Below are 20,296 nucleotides of genomic sequence, written 5' to 3'. Positions count from 1 at the left end.
GGGAACCACTGCGGTTCTGCTGTGTTTAAGACCTATCGCAACAGCTGAGGTTGGAGGGTAATATCACTTGTCTTTGCAGAATGGGAATGCTCAGGGGCCAGATCCTGCTTTGCGTGCCCTAGTGTAATGTTCTTTGCCTTCCTGGGGAGTTTTAGGAGCAAGAGTTCAGCCGTTACCATTCAGATACAGGCTGTATGCCAGCTAAGGTGGAACAGCAGAACAGGTCATAAAACCAGTCCCAGTGTAATCCTTGCACAGAATTCAATGTGTGTTTTTATATATGTTTAGATACTTAGTGCAGTACTAACAAGTTACTGATAATCCATTGCAAAAAGTGACAAGTTCCAGAAGTGTAGAGGGCTGTGGTTTTTATCCATTTTAAAGGCTCTTCTGTCCAACCAGAATTGCGTACAATGGAGTTACCATGAATGGAAATCTGGATCTCACTTCTCACTTAAAACTGCATAGAAATCACTAATATTTTTTGACTGCTTTGGTGAGAATGCTTGTTCCATACAAACATGTGCCACACTTTGCCTTCATATATTAAATCTGCAGCCTTAAGTGAATGTTACAGTATCCATTAACGATTCTTAATTCACGTTATAGCATTAAACGTCTAACGCTGGAGAAAAACCTGGAGATTGAGCAGTTGTTTTGCTAGACAGAGTGGTAGCCGTCAAGTAAGCATTCACTTCTTTTAAAAAAAAAACTTCCTTACAAAAGGAAAAAAAAATGAGAAATTCAGCTAGCTCTGAGGTTTTGCTCAAGAGGAGGGAGGCGTGTTTGAGGCTCATCGTTAATAGGTGTTTTTTCTTTTTTTCCCCCCCCAGGATTACATCTTGTTGTCACATCCTGAAGGTGGCAGTAGATTAAATGAGCATAATGCTTGGTAGAGGGGTTGATCCGTAGCAGTGATCTGTGACTAACTTGTGAAACTTTCAGAATTTGCATGGGGAGATGGAAGGTAGTAATCTGGGAAGAAAGAAACACACTAAAATAAATTAATAGGGCAAAAAATGCCCCCATTCTGAGGTTGCGACATTTTGTATGTGTGCTCTCTCTATGATTCTGCAGTGCTGTGATGGTAAAGCAGCCAGAGTTGCACAGTATGTTAGGACACAGTAATGGGGATCGCCTGTATCTGGAGATGTGCAAGAGCAGATAGAAACTGTTATCAGAACAAGGAAGGTAGGGGAGAAAATACATACTCCTGTTTGAGACCTTTTTCTGCAACACAACCTCCTTGCCATCTGTTTGCTGCTCTTCTGATGGATAGTGGCCATTATTGTTTATTTCAAAACATTTACACAGTGCCACACATGAAAAGCTAATCCACCTTTATTTTCCATTTGTGCATGCATATGGCCATTGACTTGTGGTAATAACTGTGCTAGCTTTGCTCTGGACTTTGTGAGCAGCTGATCAGGGAAGGAGAGGAGCCCTGCTATAGACTAGAGGCTTATAGAGCCGGCAGATCTGTGGTTTAGCTACATTCATTTGTAAAACTCTGCCTGCTGGTGGTCTTGATCTGTGTGGGCTGTGGGAGGAGCAGGTGAGGTGTTAGAGGTGTTTGAGTTTTGAGGTGGTGGGTAACCAAACGGTGTGAAGAAGTGAGATCATATGCGTAAGACCAACTGATGGACTGTCAGGAAGAGAAAGGAACATGCTTTATAAGAAAAGGTGGCCTATTGTTGAGGGGAAGTTTAGTAAAGTTCAGTTAGCTCATTGAAATTCAATTAAGTTCATCTTCTTCTGCATCACAATAGTCTGGAGGTTAATTTCGCCTTGGCCTTGCATTACATCCTGAAGCTTGTCCACAACTACCCAGGGACAGCACGAGTGACTGTGTTACTGAACAGCTGCAGTACTTGGGACCTATGGCAGGCTTCTTAGTTCTGGACAATCACAATTTGGGAGTTTTTCCTCAGCTTCTTAATGTCTCTTTCCCTTCTCTTATTTTTACTGCAGTGGTCTGTAGTGGGAATGAAGAGGAGCAGTACCTATCACACAGGATGTTCTGCTGCTTTTGCATGCAGATCAGTGATATTTAGTGGGGATGGCTTGTTAGTGTTGACAAGGTCACCACAAGTACTGACTACTTGCACACCATGATGCAATCTTATTGCAGAAGTAGACTTCAAAGAATGTGTTCCTTTAACTCTATTTTATTCTTGTCTTTGGAGACCTTATGTGACAGTTGGGTGTTGAAAATCTTCCCCATCGTGTATCTTTATGTATAGATTGAACTAATTTTATTATTATATAGGAAGCTATCAGTGATGCTAGGAAAGAGATAGGGATGTGCACAGAAGGTTGCACAGAATTCTCTGCATTGCATTGCACTTCCTGGTGGGATACAGGGATGCTTTTTCCCTTACTAGCTCCCAGACTGTAATATGGATTGGTGCTGCAGTAAGTACATGGAAAGGTGTTTCAGAAGGAGTGGGGAGAAGAGTCTGAGATCACCAGACAAGGAGTCCCCTTATCCCAAAAAGTGGAATAAGCATGCTGGTTGGAGCCTAGCAGCGGGGGAGTTGTAATGCTTGTTCTCCACTCATCTGTCACAGTTAACAGTGACTAGGAATCACTTTGCAGCCTGCAAATAGGAAAGATTTGATTTGCCTGCAAACAGACCAGTCTCTACAGGAGTGAGTGCAGGAGGTGGTGGTTGCGTTGAACACAAGTTGTGGTTTGCTGAACAAGAGGTCTGTGTGTCCTGTGTACCTGTCCCCCCTGTGCTCACATTCTGGTTTCCAGCATTCAGCTTGAGAATGCATCACCACATCATGCTTTTCCAGGCTTCGGGGAGTTGTTGGTTGTAGTTTTCAGAAAGGCACCTAAAACGTGATTAGCAGCATAATAAGAGGTGAAAATGATTAGTGTTCTCCCAGTTCTGTTCTCTGCTTCCTGAAACATCTCCTGGTGCCTGCCCTTTGTTCGAAACACCATTCTAGCTTCCCCTTCCCTCCTTTTCTGGTGAGAATTTTCCCCAGCAAGGGTAGGATGGGAGGAATTGGAAATGACTTGGTTCCGAAGTTGAGGTTGATTTTTTTGTGAATCATTTAAAATCAAGTTGCTACTGCAATACAGTTCCTCCCTACTGCGCTTTTCTCCATCTGCCAGTATGCAGGCTTTTATTTATCGAAGTCATTGCTTCAGAGTTCACTTGTTCTGCCAGGCTGTTCATTTCCATATGTCTCTACTTCTGTAAAACTAGATACAAAAACTAGTTAGGCACTATGCCTGGTTGCCAACCTGCATATGGCTCTGGAGATCATTTCTGAAGGTTGACGATAGGGCAGTTATTAAGTATTATCTACTGCCAATTGAAAAAAAGCTTGGGTGACTTTTTCTTTTTGCTTATACAGATTGTGTTGAATTTATTCTGACTGTTAGATCATTGTAGGGTAATTGTGTTCTCTTTCCAGAAGCTTTAGCTTCTTATTTTATGGATGAAAGTTATAAAAATAGAGTAGTCCCCAAGCATTCTGCATAAAACATGGTTGTTAGACAGCAGCTGTGTCTGAGGGGGTTCTTCCCTTCTGCTTTGCAGAGACACAAGGCATCTCTGTGTGTCTAGCTTGCATGTGTAGCGTCTCGCTTAGGAACTGAATGTTTAACCTTGTAGCTCAAGAGTTTGGCTGAGTTTAGCTCAGTGATTTTGTGTGGAGATGGTGTCCAGCTAGGCAGTAAGCTACCTGTGCAGATCAAGATGATCCCTAGGGTGGGAATAAGAGTAACAAGCTTGCTAGCCTTAGGGTACGGAAGGATGGAGGAATGTTTCATGAACATCCATAGTGTTGGCTGCTTGAGATACTGATAGAGAATCAAATCTTGCAAGGTTAGTGAATTCTCAGTAGATAAATTCTGACCTTGCCATCCAGTGTATGACAGATGCATGCAAATCAGGAAGACTTTAAACAAACAAACAAAAAAAGAGAGAAGTACTTTATGCATTCATATTTCAGTGTTTGATACAATTTCTGTCAACAAGGGCTGCCTAAACCCTCTGCCTAACACCTTGGTGGTGAGGTGAGGTGGTTCTTAGAGAAACACATTCAAGAATAGATGAACTTGGGGTTTCTAGTCAGAATGAGTTGGTTACACCCATGCCCCCAGGGGAGGTTACCTTTAAGATGCATCTGTTAAAGCCTGTATCCTCTCACTGGTACTCTAATGGAAAAATAAGCCTGTGTCTATTGTGATTATTATAGTGGGCCTTTGTGCTGTGCTAGGCTGTCTCCGGAGCAAACAGAAACAGATTTTTGGTACTGTAACTTGGCGTGCAAAACCTGATAAATTCCACATAGGAGTTCAACTCAGGTAGCCTCATCTATTGCTCTACTATTCCTTTATGGCAAAAATTAAGGTTTTGGTCAGCTGCTGGTGACTTACATTACATGTGCACCAGTTTTGCTGAGCACTGTTGGAATGCAGAGGAACTTTTTCTGCCCTGGGAGAAAGGAAGCAATGTTCCTAAAACAAAGCAGCACACCTAAGGTCACCTGCCATTTGGAAGGAGCTCAGCTCTCCTGGGTCTTAGCCGGTACCCCATTCTGTTAGGTCCTGACTCCTGCTTTGGCCTGCCAGACCTGGTTTTGGTGGCGTGAGCTATCATAATTCATTCATATCACCTCAGAATAGTAATGAGGTAAGGCAAGAGTAGGTTGATACAGTGGAATGTCATGGAAAGAAAATCAAGTACTTAAGGGGGATTACTTTTTATACTTTTTCAATATAAAAGAACTCTCAAATTACCTTAACTAAAGCCCTGCACGGCATCAGTTATCCAAGTATGCAAGAAAACAATGTTTGAAAACGCTGTAGGAAAGAAGGGAGGGGAACTCAGGGATGGAGTTTCAATGGCACTTATATGGGGAAGTGCAGATGCACGTCTGTCTGCCGCATGTTATTCCAGCACGCTTGCACTCGCTGCTCTCTTCAAGGATTTTCTACCAGGAGTGCAGATCTGCTGCTGGGGGAGCAGCCTACAGGAGCCATCCAAGCAAAGGCACTTGCAAAGCCGCCTCGCTGCTGCTTTGTGTGCCTCTGTTATCTCTCCCTTTAGCTGGTTCACATTACAGGCCTCCGTGGCCTTCTGTGGTTCTCTTGGCAAGAAGGATAGCCTGTCTGCTCCTGAAGCCTCTCTCTATGCCAGGTTTTTTAGAAAAGGCGTATTTTATTATTGCCCAGGGCAGTGCTTCTCAGCTGGATGTAAATTCGCAGGCTGTGTCAAATTCAAAGGATCTATGCTGCTTTATGCAATTGAGAAGCTGCCCCAGAAGCTGGTACAGGGCTCACCTCACATCCTAAATTAAACTGGTTCCAGCCTGCACTCCTCATGTGCAGGGGGAGAGAGGCTCTAAACAGGGAGAGCTGGAGGCAAATGAGGTCCATTCAGCCGCACTGCGAGGAGCGGAGCCTTTTTCCTCCATGAGGCCGTGATGGATTAGGAGTGACTCGCTAGAGATGGCTTTTGTTATTCTCCTGCAGATGGGGCACGAGATGGAAGCTGTGTGAAGTGGGAGGCAGTGGGGGTGGCTGGACAGGTTGGGAAGAGGTGGAGGATAGTGGCTGTGGTTCAAGGTCTTTCTTCTTCATTAAAGAAGCCTACCCTACAGCTCAGCAACTACTCCATCATGGAGTGAACAAAGGAGCTTAATGACAGTCATCTATCAGCTGTCCACATTTTAAGCTTCAAGATGTCTCTATTCCCAGAGCTCTGTGCCATGACAAGGCTAATTGTATAATTATAATGCTATACCAACCCCTCCTGACGTGCTCACACTGGCAAGGACCAGGGCTAAGGGCTGTGATAATTATCACTGCGAGCAAGTACATTAGCATAAATGTAGTTTACTAATGGGGCTACTCTATTAGGAAGTGCAGTGCATAGAAGAGTAGGATCTAAACCAAGGAGTATGAAATTAAAGCCATATTGAGACAAGACTTTAATTGTGTGGAAGAGCAAAATCAAAATAGGTGGGGAAAGCATACTTTTACTCTCCTGAATCCCTCTGTGCAGTTTCCTTTCCTTTTTCCTATTCATCATGACTTTTTCACACTTGCTGGAAAGCTTGGATGCAGATGGCAGATTGAAATTGAGGACACTTCTGGTGTTGCTGGAGAGTTGTCACTGAAGCAGGATCTGTCATCAAGGCCCAGAGGGGAATGACCCCACCCTGTCCATGTCCTGGGCCTTTTTTGGTACCCTGCTGGGTTGCTCACTGGGTTGTAAAGATTCATACAAACTTGAGAAACCCTTGGAACAAAATTCAGGTGGACTTTTCAGAAGTATTCTGAATCCTCTTAGCTCTTGACTGGTAGAAGGGGACAGATTTCTTCCCTGCTGTGGTCATCTGGAATGCATGGAGTCTTGTGAGAGGCTGAAGAAGTTTATTTCAGTCCTCTTAGATTATAAAGTGTTGTTGTGTTGTGTTGTTTTTTTGTTTATTTTTTAAACAAAGACAGGGAATAAACATTAGGACTTCAGTAATTAGTGAAGTACTTCAGTCCGATCTGCCATGCTCAGATGAACGTGGATGGACGCTGTGTGCAGCCACTGCTGGTGCACTGAGGCATGGGCTCAAGGCCTGGTGACTTCACGTGACTGCTAGCGTGGCTGTTTTGCATTCTTTCTGGAAATAATTCTCCAAATAAATCAGGGAATTGGATCGCATTAGAAATAATTACAGCATCTCTGCACTTTAATTGCATGTTTCATTGGCCAGCACAGTATTCCTCCTTTCCCTGCATGATTATGTACATATTTATGGAGAATTTCATGCAGTTCTTCCACTTTTTCCCCACCGGTCATTTCATCTGGATTATTGAACAGTTTTAAGCTATTTTAGAAATTGCTGAATGTTTTTTAGCAAACCTACTTGTCCACAGGACAAGTTCCTTGTGAAAAGCCTTAAAACAAAGGAACACTCAATTAAAATTTACTAACTGAATTGTAGAGCACATTTTTTTCCTCTCTTTCATTCCATCCTTTCTTCTCCCCTCCATCTCATACTGTCTGCGCACCAAATTCACTTTTTCTCTGTTTTTGTCCTTCCATTTTGTTACTTCTTTCCTCAGCTTCCACAGTTTTTTATCAACCTGTTTGTTGTTGATCTTTCCATAGTGTCATCACTTCTCCTTCATTCTCTGGCTGTCTGGCTCCCTCTAGCTGGTGGCCATTCAGTGCTCTGAAACCAGCACAGGAGCAGCATGATGCCCGCCACCAGTTTCAACATTGTCACATCTCATTAGAGGGTTAGGAGAGGACCTAAATTTCTTCATTTCTTTCATGACAATGTTTTTGGTTTTGAGGGTTCAGTGCCAGCTAGCTGATGACTACAGCCTGTGGGGGAGGGATATTTGAATCTGTAAGGTTGCATCAGGCAAAAATGAAAGATTGGGTTTACATATAAAAAAAAAAAAAATTAGAGACAGCTTTTTCACAGCTTTGTGCTCAGACATCTGATTCTCTAAGACTGTACTGCGTACTATAGTAACATCCGGATGATGGTGTTCAAGTTGTTTATGGCTGTGTGTGTGTATAATATAACATATACACACATATATTTGCTCATTAGGTCCAGAGGAATCTACATTGGGTGGAATGACTCAACCTCCGAAGGTGAGCGTCTCTCTCCAGTGACTACAGAGGGAGTCTAGGAGACAAGCGTGGGCTAACCTTGCAGGTCTCTGACAGCTTAATTTGGGGGGGATAAATGTGCAGGCTGATGAGGATGACAGGAACACATGGGGAATCTGGGACAAGGCAGGTACCAGAGCACTAAGCTAAGGTCTGAACTTAAAGCTCACATAAGAGCTGCTGGATTTCCTTTCTGCACAGTGCGGTAGATACTGTGTTAGGGAGCTGTACCCAGCTCTGCTGCGTAAGGGCCTGTGAGAAGCGATGCTATCTTGCTTTCAGCTTGCCAGTGACTGGAAGGTTTATAAGGAGCAGCAGTCATCCTGTTTTCAGCCCTGATCCGACCCCTTGTGGATTATTGAGGCTTCCCCCTCCCCTGAAATGCCCATGTTCCCAAAAGCAGTTCCACAGTTTGTGGTTGTTAAAAAAACAGCCAAGAGATTTTTCAGACATTTACAAATAACATCAGCCATTGCAAAGGCACAGAAATGGGCAATCTATTGCACAGAGATAGACAATTTATTGTTTTGTTAAATGAAAGGTACACTTAGTGCTGACATTTATAGGGTCTCTGATATTGGGGACCTGACAGCTGCAGGCTACAAAAGCCTGAAAGCTGACTTGGCCTGACCAGACAAGCACTCTCATCAAGTACACTCAAGTCCACTGGGGAAAAAAGGAGGAAAAAGAAAAACCAGCCATTAGATTTTTTCCTAGCAGTCCCCAACAGACTGGCTTGGGAAAGCATTATTGAAAACCTCTCCTAAATCAGATTCAGGATATTATAGGAGCACCTACTAGGTTCTGTCAGGATTTCCATTATAAAGCCATATTTTTCAGGTTTATAACTCAACCATAAAATTCTTCTCTGGACTGTGACTTGGCATAAAATGTCTCAGCCCCAAGCATATTTTTTATTATTATTCAAGAAATATATGTATTTGGCTATTTTTAAGTTGGTGGAGTTGAGAAACAAAAGCTTGGTCTCTTTCTTTCTATACACATAAATTAAAACTCTTTTTTTCCCCTAGTGAATGCCTTTCTTTCAACATCTTACTTCATAAAGTAACTTATCCTGCTTGGATAACTACAAAAACTGGATGGCCAAGGCATTGATGTTTAAAGTTAAGACACACAGACATACCGTTTTTACAAAGTGACACAGTGTGCACATGCCCCACAAAAACAGTAAAGTGCTTCTAAAACTACTTAAGAGTCTTGAGGAAGCTCTGCAAGGCCATTTGAAAAAAGTAGTGGGGTTCTGCAGTATGTGCCCACATTTGAGTGAAGGTTAGCTTTCATAATGAGCTGCATTTCAGAGTTCTCCCATGCAATCCGGTGCCCAGAAAGAAGGAAAGAACTGGCCTGTTGAAAGGGAAGGGAGATGCCCTGAAGAAGCCAGTCCATATGAGGGCTGCAGTCAATAAACATGAGATCAAACCTAGCAGATGTCTGTTAGCAGACGAGCTACTGTGTCCAAAATTCAGATGTATCTTAAAAATCAGAACAGTGGGAGCCAGGAGTAGTAGTGGGCTGAAGCCTGTTGCCCTGCCCCAGCGTGACCTGCTATATCAGAGGCCTGTGAATGAAGTACAGGAACAACAATCACTCGCTACCTCTTCATGAAACCTTTCTGAGGCACATCTCAAGCCATGGATGGTTTCTGAAGATGGCACCTTATGTCTTGGTACTTTTGCGGGTAGACTCCTTCCATGCCAAAGTAAAGTTTGACAGACACACCAGAGCAGGATGCGTCCATCCTCTGAGACATGCTGGTGAATCCTGCAGCAGCAGTGAACGGCACTCAATTACACAACTCCCCTACAAAGGGGTAGCATAGCTGGAAGAATAATACACTTCCCAGGATGCTGTGTAATCTCTGTGCAATGCAGAAGACCAAGGTTAGTCTGTTTCATGAAATGGGAGAGGGCAGTTCTAGGGGCTGCTGGCATGGTTTCAGGTGCCGTGCCAGCCCTCAAACCTGCAGGGTCATCTGGCAGTCAGGTGTCATTAGTCAACACTCTCCCTCTTTCCCACTTCCCATCTGTTTCTGTCCAGCCTGTTTGTGCAAATGAGCTCTCAGTATGCAGCAGTTCTCACTGTAGGCTGGTTTTCTTTCTTCATTCTGTGACCTTCTTGGTTCCCCAGACTTTACCCTTGTCTGTGTGCCAGAGGAAAATCTGTGCTGCTTCTGTTTTTTATTTACTAACTGCCCGTGTTAGCAAAGAAACACAGAGGATCATATTCCACCCAGTGCACAATTCAGACCTGCAGTGCTTTAATATCTTCTGATTGGAGGAGGTGATAGAAGACGGGGTTATCTATCCCATAAAAAAAATTTTGTGTGTTACACAAAGAATGAAATGCAGTGCCCTGAACTGAAAATAGTGCTGAACAGTTCTGAATAGTTCCAAATTAAGCCGTTTGTCCAAAACCTTTGCAATGTTAGCTTTGGCTTCACACTTAATTTCTTTCCTTTTTTTTAATTCTAAAGCAAATTGTTTTGAAACAGAAACCCATCTGACTTTCATAAAGGTTTGGGTTTTTTTTCAGTGTTAGTTTGTAAGAATATTTCAAAAAATAGCAAAAGTCAATTTTAGTGTAAGCTGCTTTATTTTTTCAAATAAATTGTTTTGACCAGCATTTCCTAGGAGCCTATGTACAGAAGTAAAATGTTACGCTAATAGAATTTGGTTTTGTTTCTACACTCAAGATACATTACTTGTATTGTGAATTCCTTTACTTAGGGACCTCTCTACAGCAATGTCTCCCCTGTCAGCACTCATAACCAAATGCAAATTGTGTGGTAGCACTATATATTAGATAGGGAGAAAGAAATGAAGCGTGAGCAATCTGAATTGGACTTGAAAAGGCAGAGAGTACCTGAATTTCCATAGGTGTAGGAATTCAGAAAGCTGAAGACCTAGTAGTCAGTGAAGGAGGAGTTTGACATCACAAGTGGGCTGGAATAGTACAGTGCAACACTACAAATAGCAGGTGACAGGAATTTTTATATGGAAAGTTTGAAGGTGGCAGAAAAAAGAGTGTGGTGCCGTGGTGTGCTGCCTCCTTGGAATTAGCGTGGCACCTTGGGCTGCCAGCATGCATGGTGGAGCACATAGTACTTCAGTGGTGCGGGGGCTCTGTGCACTGCTTTCGTGCACCCTGCTGGTTCACTTGGTGAGGGTTTTTGAAATAGAGTCCCCCCCAAAATGGCAAACCCATTTTGTGTGTGGATTTAAATACAAACGTTGGAGCCCCACGTAAAGCTAATAACTCTAAAACGTGCCAGCCAGGTCTCTTCTGATAGAGGCAGGATGTGTCATTGTCACTATATGAAGCTCTGACTCTACCTTCTCTAGATTATCATCTCATTACCCAAAAAGAGAATCAAATTGCAGTAGTTTTAGTGTTTTGGGGGTATACCAAGTTCATCATATGAGAAAAAACATTTGTGTATATTTAGTTTACCTAGATGAGGCTTTGTGTGCTGAGTGTTAGCTATGAACGCAGCATGATCAAATACCAAGAGGAAAACAAGTATGTAAGGTGAGGGATGACACTGACATGAGAATGAATGAGTTTTAGCTGACTATGAATCAATTTAGAGTGGAGATTAAAAGAAGGTTATTAACTACTGTAGCAGTAAGGTTCTCAAACCTTCAGGTAGAAATAATGCAGACAAAATAATTAATGACTTTTAAGATGGAGCTTGCTGTGTTGATGAAGCAGATGTGGACTGAATGGTGTGGTTGCTTTCGAGGGGCTGAGTTTGGTGACACGGTAGCTTTTAGTTCCCTGCTTTGAAGCTGAGTAACCTGGCAAGAATGAACAAGGACAGGCAACGTTCCCATGCTTTGCTGGGAGAACAGCCCAGGCCTGAGATGTGGGACTTCAGGAGATAGAGATCGAGTTGGGTTTTTCGCTTCGGATTGTTTCTTGTTTTCTTTTTCTTATTTGCTCACCTTATTCATTCTTAATTCAAATTAAATCAGAGGCTGATTCCATTAGCTGAACTGAATAATGCATTACTCTGTGAGTTTTCATTGAAATCAGCAAGCCTATTCATGCAGTGATGATGCTATTCTTGTGAGTAAACATATCAGAATCAATCCCCTGTGTGTTCAGCCTGCTTCACCCTAAGAAAGAAAAAATGAAGTTTCCACTTCTCTCCTCTTTTCCCCTTTGCCTAGGGCTTGCTGTCAGTAATTCATGCTATGTGTACAGTAGGTGGAAAACACTCATAATGGAATTATTTAATGAAGACTTTATTACTTTTAAACATAAGTGTTCTAGTTTGTGTTAGAAACTAATGACCCACAACATTTATTTTGCAAAACTGGTGGTTCAGGAAAAAGATTCAAAAAAGATTCAGAGTGTCTTTGATTTTGTCTATATTGAAAAACTCTTCATTATAGTTGGGAGCTCACCCACCTGGACAATATTTTTTATTGAAGAGGGAATTTATTGCATGTTCTCCCAGTCTTTTCCTTTGTATTTTGCCTTCCAGCTCTCTTTATTTTCCTCATAAGATGTTCAGTCCTACACATCTTCATGGAATACTAGCATTCACAGCATAATGACTCGTATTTTGTCTGCCACAGTTCTTACCTCCCTCCCATTAGTTATGAATTCTTTTCTACTTTTCCTCTTACAGGTACACCTTGTTACCTCCTCCTCTGTAATCTTTCCAATTTTGCTCTTACTTTGACTTTCTTTCCCATATACTGTTCTGTCTTTTTAAGACTAAAACGTTAATAGTGGTGTTGTGTTCTGTGCAGTGCTGTGTATCTTGAACTGCAAGACTAAAAATAATTCTTTTTACGTCTCATTTCAAAACCATGAATGTCACAAAGAAAAGAAATGTAATCATAGAAATAGTGAAAAACCTTTGTTTTGACAGCTCTGTACTGGTATTATGTTGTGATTGTTTTGCTTTTTCTCCCAAACTGAGGTAAGCATTGATTTAATTTGTGTGATTTTTTTCATAGAGAATTGCAAATTCATTTGCAGTCATCACTACAATAAACAAAGCAACACATCCCATGTCTTTCGATTGCATCCTGTGCTTCTGAAGCAGATGAACTTAGAGTTGAGAAAGAGGAAAATATTCCAGATTCCTTGGTACACAGACACAGCTCAGTCTTGTTGCATGATGTTACTTCCAGGGGCTAGATACAGACGCCTGTATGTGGTGGGGGCAATGTCACATGAGACCATGTCCCATGCTACCTGAGGGGCTGGGATCCAGGTGTTTTTTTTTCCATGTGTTTTAAGTGAGCTACTTTTTCTTTAATCTTGTTTCATGTAAACATAAGAAGGAAAAAAAAGAAATAAGAGGACACTAGCAGGAAGGAATGCCTGGTACCTGTGCATTAAACAAACCTTATTTAGAAGTACGTTTCAACTTGAATCCGAGACTCATGGCAGATGAAGCTTTTTCTCATGAACCTCTGTTCTAGTACAAGGCAGGCATTGTGAGCCTCCTTAGGATCATCCACTTAGAGAAACTGATAGTTGAAGAGCAACAGTACGTTTATTCAAAAAGTGCCAAGTCTTGTTATTTTAATCTAATTCATCAGAGCTTCCTTTCATTGGTGTGTCTCAGTTACACACTAAAACAGAGTTTATGATTGAAGTTCAACCATTTTACTTTGTTTCTTTTTATACTTTATCTACCATTGAATCAATCACTTTTTATTGCGATTTCCTCACCGTGTTTTAACTAATCTTGAGGTGACTGTTTTTAGGAAGTTTTTATTTTGTCTTTAGGGAGAACTGATCTCTGTTGTAATACAGTCCTGCAGAAACAAGCTGCTGAAATAGTTCAGTTACCCGCTAACAGCCTGCGTTTGCTTTGCCAGAGTTGTCTTTTGCACTGGGGGAAGCATTCTTGGGGTTTTAATCTCGGTGAAATCCGAGCCCCAGAAGCAGACCCAGTTCTGTCTCGTTTCCTTCCAGTGAGGCAGGATTTTACCTCCAGGTGGTTACCTTTCATACTGAGCGGTGGTTCCTCTCCCTCCCCTTAATCAGAGGTTCAGGGTGAAATAAATCTGTGACATAGTCACAGCAGTCCCCCGACCCCCCACCTTCCCTGCTTATTAGGTGGAGATTTGGGGTCCCCTTTGCTAGGATAAGACTTTCAGCTGCTCGTCTGTATTTGTAGAGACTGTTTTTGGTTTAGCACTGTTCTTTCTCAGGGACCGTGACAGAGTTAAATGATGGTCAGCCAGTGATTTCATGAAATATACATATTTCGTGATTAAATTGCAGAAAATGATAATAAATAAGTCAGCTGTAAAGCAGGCTTTTGACCCTTTGTCTAATGCAGTCCTACACGAGGCCCATTTTCTGTGTTCTCTCTGTCTCTTAAAAGTGAGTTATAAAGGCCTGCTCTATGGAATAAAATGTTACCTAAGACTTGGGAACTGTTCTTTTTAAGTAGCTTGTGGTTTTATCTAGTTCAGCTGCTGGTTTATGTTTTTGTAGAAATCTCAAAGGTGGTTTGCATACTGTTTGACCTTGTTTGGAGCTGGTTTTGATTTGACTTCTAGGCTTTATCTTAGCCGCTGCATGCATGGGTTTAAAAAAGTGATGAAAAACATATGAGGAAGCTCCTTCTTCCTGATAGAGCTGGCCAATTACAGCATTTCAACATTTGAATAATGAGCAAGATTACACTTTGAAAATTAAGCTCCAAAAATGCATTTAGCATATCTCATCTTGAAATAAACTCAAGAAAAAGCATTTTAAATACCTTCATCTCATATTCTTACTTTATTGCCTGGAAGGTATAATATGGTATGTCATGTGTATCGTGCAATAACACATTTGATTCTGACATAATACCTGAAAAACTTTTGAAGACACTTTTGATTAGATCCTATTTTGTTGCAACATAAGCAAGGGGATGCTTTGATCAAAGAAATAAGCTTTTGCAATTTGCTTTAAGTAGCAGCTGCCTTTAATGCTTGCTAATATTGTAAAATTTCATAAAAAGAAGCTGATACTTTAACTATTACATTTTATCATTACTTGATATGATACGATGTCACATTGTGATGTGTCATAGCAATATGAAGTTAATACACAATTACTTGATGAAAGGGAGAGAAATAAAAAAAAACGTTGAAAGCTCTTAAGCATATGAAGGACTAATACCAGGATTTAACAATGATGTACTGTATGCCAGAATAGTTGTAATAATTACACCAAAAGCTGTGTAGAGCATCAAAAAACCCTGCAGCAATATTCTGGGGGAGGCTGAAGTCCTCAGCCACTGCGGAGTGGGTGCTCTGTGGGGCCAGCTCACCTCCAGGTTGTGGGAGTCCAGAAATCCTGTACTTATGGACACATGCAGACTGTACAGCATGCCCAAGGCTGCAACACATTCAGGACGTGTCAAATCAACAGTGTTGATCTGAACATGTATGGATGATGCATATGGGGCATACCTGATTTACCATATTTGTGCTCCGGAGCACATTTACCTATATTATTGTCTAGAAAATCCTGATGGACACATGGGATGCATTAGAATGATGTAGCTTATCTTCGTATCCTCTTACAACTTGCTAATTAACTGTATGTTTCAACCTCTGTTTTTTTCCCCTGATGAATTCATTTACTTTTCTCCTTTCCTTTAAGTGCATGGACATGCACGTGCCTCTATTAGCACAGTGTTAGACATCTTGGTTTTTGCTCAGCAAATGAGTAAAGAAATTATATGTGACATTCCTGAACTTTCTTGGTAAGATCGGATGTTCTGTTGATTGATACAATGAATAGGTCTAAACTGGAAATCTGCAAAATGAGAAGCAGAAAAGCAGGTGCTGTACAGAGCACTTTGCATAAGTGCTAAGTGTATGCCGCCTGCTTATGCCGTATAGGAATTACGCTAAAGATTCATGGATAGTGGCTTGCAGTTGAAGAGTAAACCAGATGAAGTCATTGAGCTCTTACAGTAAAGGTAACCTTAGCCCATTTTTGATTTGTCTGTTTGTGTGCAGAACCTGTCGAGAAGTGCTTTCCAGTTTCTCATCATTTTCATGAATGAAAATCATTCACTCTGTCCAGGCTGCATGCAGTGAAAAGAGAGAGACTTTTAATCTTCCACATAAACATTTTTGCTCCAGAGCAAATTAAGGTGAAGGAAAGATCACTAAATTAAAGCAGTGGGTAGCAAAATGCCATTGATTCTTAGGCAGAAACCTACTCTAGCTAGTTGCTGGTGTTCTTTCTTCATTGGCACTTGCACTCAGAGTTGATTCAGAAGGCAAAGTGATTCAAATAGGAGTCATTTTGTGTTAAAAGGCAGGGCAGAGTTAGGATGGACTGGCTTCTATTCCTTGCCTTTCCATAGATTTTTTGGTATGAGGTTTGAGACGTCAGTAAAACTCTTTCCAGCACATTAGCTTGCAGCCCATAATGAAGCAAAGCGTTTGGAGGTCCTCTCATGACAAACACTATGGAAGTGCCAGGTGTTACTGCTTGACTGTTTCAAATTAAGAGGATTTCATAATATTATGGATCACAGACCTGTCACAGGTTTGTTTATTTAACTTAACCTGAAGATAATTGTGGTGATTAGGTTCCATTTTTCAGACAAATCATTTACCCTTGTTATTACCTTAAAGTATATGAATTGGCACGTCTTCAGACATTTCCACTTGTCAGCTGACGTATGGTAACCAACTATATGTTTCTTTACTTGCAAAGCAAAGTGACTATGTGAGGTTAAATCAGAGCTGAGAGGTGGTAAGTCTGAGATGTGCTAGTATTTGTATTAAAAATGTGGAATATGAATAAAAGTCAGGGTGAAATCTCTGCGTTGAATATGTCACGTTACCAGTTTTCTCATGCATACATGGACATACTTTTATTTCTATCTCAGTCATTTGTTAAAATCTCATTCTCTCTCTATTCCCACTGGGTAAAGTCAAAAATGTTTGAGCCAGTTATGATGCTCACAAATACTGTGGGTAAGAATGATTAGCAGCACAGATACCTATCTGTGGTGTTGCACCACCTTTGGCTTTCCAGATACAGTTGACATAATACATCATTTGCAGTCCATTGTTGGTTTGTAAAGCCAAAAAACATACTTACCACAAATGGATAGCAGATATTAATAAGCAGTCTACTTTATAATAGATAGTCTAATTTGTAGTGCCCTGAAGAGGGATTGCTAATGTATATTTTGAGCCAAACAGCAAATTGGAGGTTGTTAGGAGCAACAGGTATTTTAACTTCAGCAGATCTGTATTATGCTTTTTTTTCCAAGTTACTGAAAGTCAGTACAGGTTCAATAATAAAAAAACATATCTTCATGTGGGTATCTTCTTTACAGTTTCTAAAACAGAATCCCTGGCTTATTGCCAAGTACTTTTCCTGATTGCTTTAGGAAGAAAGGGGGAAAAAAGGGTTGGGGGGTGGGAGGGGAAGACAACCCTTCATTTTGAAAATGAGCAATCTCCAGAAGAGTCACGCTTTCTACTACACCAGTCTGGCAATCCTGCCGCAAGGCTGCTGATGTGCTTGGATAGCATATGGAGCTGGATGGCACTTCTCCTCATTCTAGTTAGCAATCAGAGGAAAACTTAATCTGCAAGTTTATGTATCCAAAACTTTTCCCATTCCACGAAGCAGATTTTCCTGGCCAGCTACAATCTTTTGTAGGTGTTGGGGCTTAAGTATGGTGACCTAATAGCAGGACTGGAACATAAGAGTGCAGGTAAATGTAATTTAATTAAATTTGTATCCATACACTGATGTCTTTCTACAGAGCAAGTTCCGTTTTTCATCCATCACGTTGCTGATGCTCATTTATCTTGGTGTTTGGAAAGGCTTCTTCTCAGATAGCATCACAATTAAAGAATGAGTTCTGAAATTGAAGTAGCCTTAGTGGAAACTGGTAAAAGGCATATAAAACTATTTCATTTGTTAGTACAGCGTGCCATTTAAAAGAAAAGTTATAGATGGCATTCCAAAGCACATCGCTTTCAGTTAGGTTCAGTCTGATTCAGACTTCAGTCTCTTGGCTGTTATTGTCATAGAAACTTGAACTGAAATTATAGCCCCCTAATACCCCCACAGGGACTAAGTTATTTTTTCTATAGTTATAGGCTGTATTAATGTTGCCTAAGTGTACGATTATTGGCCATTGGCATGTGTAGGTGGTGCTGGCAAGTTAGTGACACTTCTCCAACACAGTTGTTGGAAATTCATCAAAACTTCAGTGCCTAAATAGCTTAGACTTGGGTGAAGATATTAGCTTAGATCCACAGAAAATGTGGCAGCCGCTAGTGGAAGCTAAGCCTATTTGCCAGAGCTTACTTGTCTTTGTTGGTCTTAAACGTTGCTTTGTTGTTTGATGCAGCCAGTAGTTTGTTCTCTGTTTTATTCAGAGCAGACTTTGTTAGAAATAGCATGAATGCAAGTGGGAATGTTGTTTTTCATAGAAAAAGTTCTTCAGTACATAGTGGGCTGTTTCTATGAACTTAAGTGGTTATATGTGACCTGCTTGGTAGGTATTGACCAGAACATAAGCAAGACTCAGTGGTGTAGCCTTGTCTTCTTCACGGAGAAGCATGGGACTGTTCACTCAAACACGGCTGTGTGCCTCAGCCAGCTTTCTTTGTGTTTAGGACCAGACAGACTGGATTATGATTTGAGCCAATGTAAGTTAAAGTAATGGCAGCAATTAGTCCATTCAAAGAACTGTTAAAAGGCATTTTCATAGCTAGACAGTGATGTGTAATCTCTAGTACTTTTTTTTAAAACTTATTAATGACTAAATCCTTCCTTTTTGTAGAGCAGCAATCCTAGATTGTTGCTACAGCACTTAAGGAGAACACATTCCTGGGAACTGCACAGATCTCAAGGGCTTGGCCCTCGCTCAGGCTTGTGTAAGGTGAGGGCAGTATCAATGCTGCCTTTCTGGTAAAGGCAATGGTATGCCGAATTCAATGTCTTCTGAAATCTTAGACCAATATTAGACCATTCTGTGCTTGTGTAACGATAAAGGGAGGGTGTTCACTGTGCTGGGGGGTGGCCTTTTTTCAGGGATGGTTGTATTTGTAAATGTTTTACTTATTCATGGAAAAAAAAGAATTGTTTATAAAACAGTGTTTGCAAATTAGTAGTTTGGTTTGTAGAACTAGTGAGCACTGGTGATAGTCGTGGCTTGAGAAGGAGACAGGAGTAGTGGACGTCCAGACCTCCCTTCTAACTGATGTTTCTATGACTTAATCAATGTTTACCACCTCTGAGCAGTTAGGGAAGAACATGCAGGCCAATGTAAGTTTTTTCAGTTGTGTAATTGCATTTATTATAAGCCTGAATCCTACTCCCTCCGGTCAAAAATGAAATAAGATTCTGTGCAGGCTTTTTCTGAGTACTGGGACCATGTAGATACTGACTTGCAGTTGGCATTACCCATCATTTATATTACAAATAGGTTTAAACAGTCATTTCAGGTAAGTAGAAATGGACAAGAAAGTGCAGTTCCAGACTGAGTAATTCTAACTGCTAAGTAAAAGGCAAGCAAAAACTTCTGTGAGGACCACCATTAGAAATAGCCATTATTATGATAGCTACCAAATGAAGTATAAAAAATACTCCTATACTTTCCCGCCTTTCCGTAGCTCTGCATACTGAACTACTAATCCTTCTTTGTCTCTATCTGACAGTAGCCATGTGCCAGAGTACAAGTTGGAAGATGAGAAGTAGGAAAAGGGCAAGTGAGGGACAGTGAAAAATCTAAGGTCTGCATACGCACATTTTTACAGATGTGATTTCCTTGGTAGGGGTGTGAATTCCAAGAACCAGCTTATAATGCTTCTACTCATACCCGCGGAGCAGAGTGTTTTCCACCTGTAGGAAGTCTTCATCTGGCTTTTAGTGATTTTGCCCTAATGTTGAAAGGGGGTGCAGTTGCTAGAATTCTCTAGAAGTTTTGTCATCATTCAACTTTTGCAAAACACAGTCTCAGCTCTCAAGAAAGATGTCCTCATGTTTCGCTTCAGGTGCCCCCTCCGTTCAGCGTAGTCTTTCAAGCACTCACAGAACGTGCAAAAAATAACCCCCTTCTCTCTACTGTCTGGGTTGTGATTACAAATCCCTCCTGTACTGAGTAGTACAATAGGAAGCATAGCTTTGGAAAGGGAAGATAAAGAGTACTTGAGTGATGCAAAGAGCCATTTAACTATAGGTCACAAGCTTATCCAGATGTACTTGAATAGATAATGGTAGTAAACAGATTTTTCTAAAATCTCGCTAAGAACTAATGGGGTCTCTAAGGTAGGAAAGTCAGTCAATTGCAGAGTGTCCTAAGCATCAGTAAATTCTCTGCTGTCTAAACTGTCGTTTGCCTGTGCTTGATGAAAAACATATGTGCACATGAATTTCAGTTTTGGAAAGGAGAATGCACCGTTCTTCTCCATATATTTGCCCACCCTTCCCCCCAGAGTTGCTTAACAACTGCAAGCCACCAGTACTCAGTAAGAGTGGCATTTACCACTTTCCAGAACTTAGTGTGTTGTTGCAGAGACTCCAGCTGAAAGGCAGCATTTTTGAAGCAAATAAAGCTGTGTTTTATTTGGACACTGAGACAATTTTGAATTGTAATCCTGATTAGGGAGCCTTCTG

The 20,296-nt window shown here is 41.2% G+C and overlaps 1 protein-coding gene across 5 annotated transcripts in view; it reads left to right on the top strand.

The window, feature by feature from the left end:
• ERBB4 (erb-b2 receptor tyrosine kinase 4) overlaps positions 1 to 20,296 on the top strand; it is a 579,191-nt gene that overhangs the window by 478,540 nt on the left and 80,355 nt on the right. The window lies entirely within an intron of this gene.

The sequence above is a fragment of the Anser cygnoides genome, chromosome 6 (assembly GCF_040182565.1).
Source record: "Anser cygnoides isolate HZ-2024a breed goose chromosome 6, Taihu_goose_T2T_genome, whole genome shotgun sequence".
In the NCBI taxonomy this organism is placed as follows: Eukaryota; Metazoa; Chordata; class Aves; order Anseriformes; family Anatidae; genus Anser; species Anser cygnoides.
The sequence above is the reverse complement of the archived record's forward strand: the minus strand, read 5'-3'. Positions and strand labels throughout refer to the sequence as shown.